This window comes from Ananas comosus, linkage group 1 (assembly GCF_001540865.1).
Source record: "Ananas comosus cultivar F153 linkage group 1, ASM154086v1, whole genome shotgun sequence".
NCBI lineage: Eukaryota > Viridiplantae > Streptophyta > Magnoliopsida > Poales > Bromeliaceae > Ananas > Ananas comosus.
The window spans coordinates 5,625,942-5,632,608 of record NC_033621.1 but is presented as its reverse complement, the minus strand read 5'-3'; positions in this window follow the sequence as shown (position 1 = coordinate 5,632,608).

Sequence of the window (6,667 nt, the reverse complement as noted above, 5' to 3'; positions counted from 1 at the left end):
AGCCGAATATCGAGCCGAACACGAGTCGAACGCGAGCCGGCTCGCTCGTTTGCCAGCCCTACCTGTATGCTACTGGTTCGACTCTCTCCAATACCTCAAAAGGGCCTACAAAGCGTGGACTGAGCTTTCCACATACTCCGAATCTGTGTATCTCTCGGGACGGCGAGACTTTCAAAAACACATGATCTCCAACTTAAAACTCTAAGTCTCGTCTCCTGGAATCGGCGTAGCTCCTCTGTCGACTCTGGGCTGTCGGAAGATGTTGTCGTACAATCTTGACCTTTTCCTCTGCCTCTATTAGAATCTCAGGCCCCAGAGTCTTTCTTTCACCCACATCACCAATACAAAGGTGATCGACACCTGCGTCCATACAACGCCTCAAACGGAGCTATCTAAATNGAATCTCAGGCCCCAGAGTCTTTCTTTCACCCACATCACCAATACAAAGGTGATCGACACCTGCGTCCATACAACGCCTCAAACGGAGCTATCTAAATGCTCGCTTGATAGCTGTTGTTGTACGCAAACTCAACCTGTCACCGTCCGACGCCGCCAATTTGGACAGCTCGGGCCCGAAACAGACCCGCCGAATGGACAGAGTTTTTCCTGTCCGCCTAAGGCGTAACAAAGTCTATGCATACATATCTAAGCAAAAGATATTAGCATTAAACATTTGCGAGGGGTATAACAAGATACAAGAGAAAGTAAGCTATCTATTACAACACATGTTCATACAGAAAACCTTTGCATTCTTTAGCTTATTAGAAAACCTCTCATTTATACAACAAAATGACATCCCACATTTACATCACATTTTTTTTCCATTCACAAAAAGGTTTTACATTCACTCTTTTCTTGCTATACATGGGGTAGTGAGCTAATGTCGGTGGTCCACTCTATCTAGGGCGCGATGCCCTTGCCGCGATCCTCGACGCACGCGCTCGTACTAGGCTTTGCAAAATAGGGTGTGAGAATTAAACAAAGTTTCCAATGGGTTCGGCCGCCGATCTCGCCGATTTTTCCACTAGGTCTAAGAAAGGCATATGAACAGTAGATAGATCAATATGTGAAAGGAATAATATTTATAACAATAAGCCTACCCTGCTCATATACATCTATATCATGCTCATATGTGTAGCTATGCCTTTACCAATCATGTCAACAAGTATAAGTTCTACCATGTAAGCAAACTATATATGAAATGCCATGATCATGCCTTGTGCCAAATTCAATCGATTCGCCCGAAGGTCGAACCACTCGCCACACACTGCCACCGAACCGTGACGTCTGACGGGAGAGGCCCCCCGTTTTATTCGCAATAGTGATACAACTCCGGAGCTCACTGCTTGGGAGGCGCGACCATCCACAAGCTATAACAGACAATGCGAGTATGATCATAGTCTTCTCACCCGAGGACCGTGGGAATCCCACATCCTTATTCATCACAAGGCATGTTATGCTCAAGTCGGCCATATATGCAATAGTTTTCAATTCTCACAATATCATTGGTTCACATACTAGTTCCTCATGAATCTAGTCTATTCTCGCATCATATCCACATGCATATGTCTACTAGCAACTCATGCAACATGCATAACTACATTTATATTGGCATCATATAAAAGTTCTCATGCAACATACATGTCCACATCTATCTCAACATCATGCAAATAGATATTCCTATAAGTGCCATACAATCATGGATCATCATCCCTCACACTAAGCATGAAATTACCACAACTCATAGGATTCTTACAATTCTATACATGATGATATACGATCAATAATAGTAGAACTTAGACATAGAATGAAATTCGGCTAATTCGGATAGCACCCCCCACATCGTGGCGTCATCACGAAGCGGGTAGCCTAGCAGCGCGATTTATGGCCGTCGATTTCCTCCGACTGCGGCAAACGAAGCAAAAATAGGGTTTTCTTCACTTTGACCACCACCGGCTCACCGGAATCTCAATCCAAGTGATCATCCGCGTCGATTTTTACCTTCAATTGCGGAAACATAGGATCAATTGAGATCAAAACCCTTTATGATCAAAAACCCTCTTTTGAAACCCCTAAAACCCTCATATTGCATAAAATCCAAACCTCATGATAGATTATGCAATAATATGGTTTAGAATCATCATAGGTTTCAATACAACTCATTTCTAAGGGATTTTACAAAACCCTAAATACAAAACCTTGAAATATCACAAGGCTTACCTGAAATGAAGCTCTCCTCCATGCTTAGCCTTTACAAGAGGGTTGCTTCACCACTAAGCAACCTTTCCTCCACTAGCTTCCACCACTTTGACCAAATCCTAGGAAAGAGAGGAAGAGGGAGAGGGAGAGGTTTAGAGAGAGAAAGAGAACTCTCTTAGGTTGGAAAAGTGTGAGAAAAATGAAAAAAATAAGTTAAAACCTATCTATATACACTTCAATTGCACAAATGCACCTAGCCCCTCACACAAATGGCACTTTTGACAATTTGCACGTTTTCCCGGGTACGGGGTCCGGACCCTGCATGTAGGGTCCGCACCCCGAGAGCACCCCAAATTCAAAAATTTTCGAAAATCTCAAGTCTTGCTCTCCAAGGTCTCATTTGGTCTCTTATACCCTTATAAGTCATACCGATCACTCGGAACACTCAACGGACCTCTCTAAAGCGTCTGATACCATACTTTAGTCAATTTTGACTAAAGTTCGGTTTAGCGCATCGAGGACTCGATACACTGCATCCTCCCCTCCTTAAAAGAAGTTTTGTCCTCGAAACTTAAAATCATATGTTAACTAGACTCGGGGAAGAGGTAAGGATACTCATCACGCATCTTGCTTTCGAGCTCCCACGTAGCTTCTCGCTCGCTATGATTACTCCATTGAACTTTGACATATGGATCGCACGATTCCGTAGCTCCCTCTGCTCACGAGCTAGGATGCACACCGGAAATTCCTCGTACGACATATCCTCCCGAAGCTCGGGTGGTTCATATTGGAGCACATGCGTAGAATTGGAAACATATTTGCGGTGTGTCGACACATGGAGCACATTGTGCACCCCCGCAAGTCGAGGTGGCAACGCTAACTGATAAGCCACGGGGCCAACCCGATCCAAAATCTCATACGGCCCAACATAGCGAGGACTTAACTTCCCTCGCATTCCAAACCGCTTAACGCCTCGCATAGGGGAGACCTTTAAGAATACCTTGTCTCCAATTGCAAACTCGAGGCTACGTCGGTGCTTGTTGGCATAACTCTTTTACCGAGACTGTGCCATTAACATTCTCTGCCGAGCAATGCGAACTTTCTCCTCGGCCTCTTGTAATACATTCGGACCCAACTCAAGTCGTTTTCCGACCTCACCCCAATGTATCGAGGAGCGGCACTTCCGTCCATAAAGGCCTCGAACGAAGCCATTCCAATGCTCACTTGATAACTATTATTGTAGGCGAACTCTGCCATAGGCAAATAACTATGCCAACCTCCCTTGAAGTCAAGAACACAAGCTCACAACATATCCTCAAGGATTTGTATTGTCCTCTCCGATTGACCATCGCTTTGAGGATGAAAAGCAGTACTAAATTCGAGCCGTGTGCCAAGAGCACTTTGCAAGTTCTTCCAAAATTGGGAAGTGAATCGAGGGTCCCGATCCGACACAATCGATACCGGAACCCCATGTAGTCGGACAACCTCATCCAAATAAACTTGCGCTAGTTTGTCGCTCGACCATGTGGTATGGATTGGCATGAAATGCGCAGATTTCATGAGGCAATCCACCACCACCCATATTGGATCGTGACTACCCTGAGAATGGGGTAATCCAACGACCAAATCCATAGTCACATCCTCCCATTTCCACACGGGGATTGGAAACTTTGTAACTTTCCCGCTGGGATTCGATATTCAGCCTTAACTTGTTGGCACACCAAACATTGCGCCACAAAGTGGCCAATATCTCTCTTCATCTCGGGCCACCAATAATGGATCCTCAAATCCTTATACATCTTAGTGTTGCCCGGATGAATGCTACAAGGGGATTGATGTGCTTCTTGCATTGTCTCGCTCTGCATTCCCTCATCACTAGGAACACACAACCGGCCTCGAAACCGGATTGTGGCATCGGAGCCAATACTGAAATCACTTGCACGTCCACCCACAACATCAACCCACACCTTTTGGAGATAAGAATCTTGTAGCTGTTGAGTCTTAATTCGCTCCAACAAGGTCGGTTGTACCACTAGGCTTTCAAGAACAATTGGGACGTCCGGAGCTACCACCTCCAAATCGAAACGCCGCAATTCTTCAAGCAATGGCGGTTGATTAGTAATCATCATCGCAAGATTTTCCGCCGACTTCCGACTTAGCGCATCGGCAACCACATTCGCCTTTCCCGGATGGTAAAGAATTGTGACATCATAGTCTTTCAACAATTCTAACCATCGGCGCTGCCTCGGGTTCAATTCTTTCTGTGTAAACAGATACTTGAGACTCTTGTGGTCGATGTAGACTTCGCAAGGCTTGCCATACAAATAGTGTCTCCACAACTTGAGTACGATGACCACGGCTGCCAACTCGAGATCATGGGTGGGATAATTCTTCTCATAGCTCTTCAGTTGCCGAGAAGCATATGCAATGACTTGCCCGCGTTGCATCAACACGCACCCAAGACCCAATCGCGAAGCATCGCTATACACCACAAAACTCTCACCGGGAGTAGGTAAGGCAAGGACCGGAGCTGTAGTCAATCTCTTTTTAAATTCTTCGAAGCCTCAAACACAATCCTAGCTCGACGCAAACTTGACTCCTTTCTGAGTAAGACACGTGACTGGAAGAGAGATCTTAGCAAATCATTCCACAAACCGTCGATAATAGCCGGCAAGGCCCAAAAAGCTTCTGACCTCGGTCACATTCGTTGGGCGAGGCTAATTCCTTATTGCCTCTACTTTTCCCGAGTCAACAGAAACTCCGCCAGCCGAAATCACATGCCCAAGAAATGAAACTTTTCGAAGCCAAAAGTCGCATTTCTTTAACTTGGCATAAAACTTCTCCTCCCGAAGTAGCTGCAGCACAACTCTCAAGTGCTCCACATGCTCTTCATCGCTTCGAGAGTAGACCAATATGTCGTCTATAAAGATTACGACAAATCGGTCCAAATACGACTTGAAGACACAGTTCATTAAGTCCATTAAAGCCGCCGGGGCATTCGTGAGTCCAAATGGCATAACCGTGAATTTATAGTGCCCATACCGCGTTCGAAATGCGGTCGTATGCACATCCTCCGGCTTGATCTTCAACTGATGATAGCCCGATTGGAGATCAATCTTCGAGTATACCCGCGACCCTTGCAATTGATCAAACAAGCCGTCGATACGGAGCAACGGGTACTTGTTCTTGATCGTGACCTTGTTTAACTCGCGATAATCCACGCAGAGTCGAAGCGATCCATCTTTCTTCTTCACAAACAACACCGGGGCTCCCTACGGTGATACACTCGGCTTAACAAAGCCCTTGTTGAGAAGGTCTTGCAACTGTGCCTTTAATTCCTTCAACTTCGCTGGTGCCATACGGTATGGAGCTTTAGAAATCGGCGCCGTCCCGGGAACCAAGTCGATTACAAACTCGATTTTCCGGTTCGGTGGCAATCCCGGTAATTTCGCGGGAAACACATCCGGAAACTCACATACTACCGGAATGTCCCCAAGTGCTGCTGGGAGCTCCTTTTGAGTCTCCACCACCGATGCCAAATAGGCTACACATCCACTCTTGATCAACCTTCTTGCTCTGGACGTTAACACCGTCATAACAAAGAGCGAACTTTTGCATGCACGATAAACCACTTCCTTCTGACCAGGCTCACGAAAAGTGATTACCCTGCTTTCGCAATCTATGGTGACATAATACTTTGAGAGCCAATCAATTTCAAGGACTATGTTGAAGCCCTTTATCCAGTTCAACACAAGCAAATTCATTGGCATGATCCAATCGCCAATTTGCACCGGACAAGCTCTACATTCATCCTTGATACTAAAGGTGTGTTCAGGTGCATCCACCCACCAAGAGTCCGCACATAATGAAATTTCTATGTCATGAGCTTTAGCGAAAGACTTTCTAATAAATGAGTTTGATGCGCCAGTGTCAAACAATGCTTTAGCTCTAGTACCATGAATTAAGATAATACCTGCCACGACATCGTCGGCTACGGCAGGCTCCTCCACTTGAGCAGCATAAACTCGTCCACTTGGTGCCGCACGAGACCCCTCGGCTTGACGCAACACCATGGCATGTCCAGTAGACATTGCGGGCGGATGTCCGGCGAACTGTCGCGGAGCAGGCAGAGCTGAAGCAGAAGTTGGAGTCGGTGACACACGCATCGGGCGCTCACGCCATCCATGAACAGGTTGCCCACACTGATAACACTTCCCACGCCGCTTACATTCGTGGGGCCGACGATTTTCCCGACAAATGTAGCAGCGAGGAGGTCCACGATCCTTCCAAAGCTTCCGCGGATACTTCAGGGGCTTCTTGTACTTTGATGATCCTCCGGGACCACTAGCCGACTGCTTTTTATCCGTACCCTTATCATTCAACTCGCGCTCCGCGTGCATCTTTACAATTCCTTGCTCTACCCAAAGAGCTCTATCAAACACCTCCGTAAAGGTCTTCAACCTTAAGG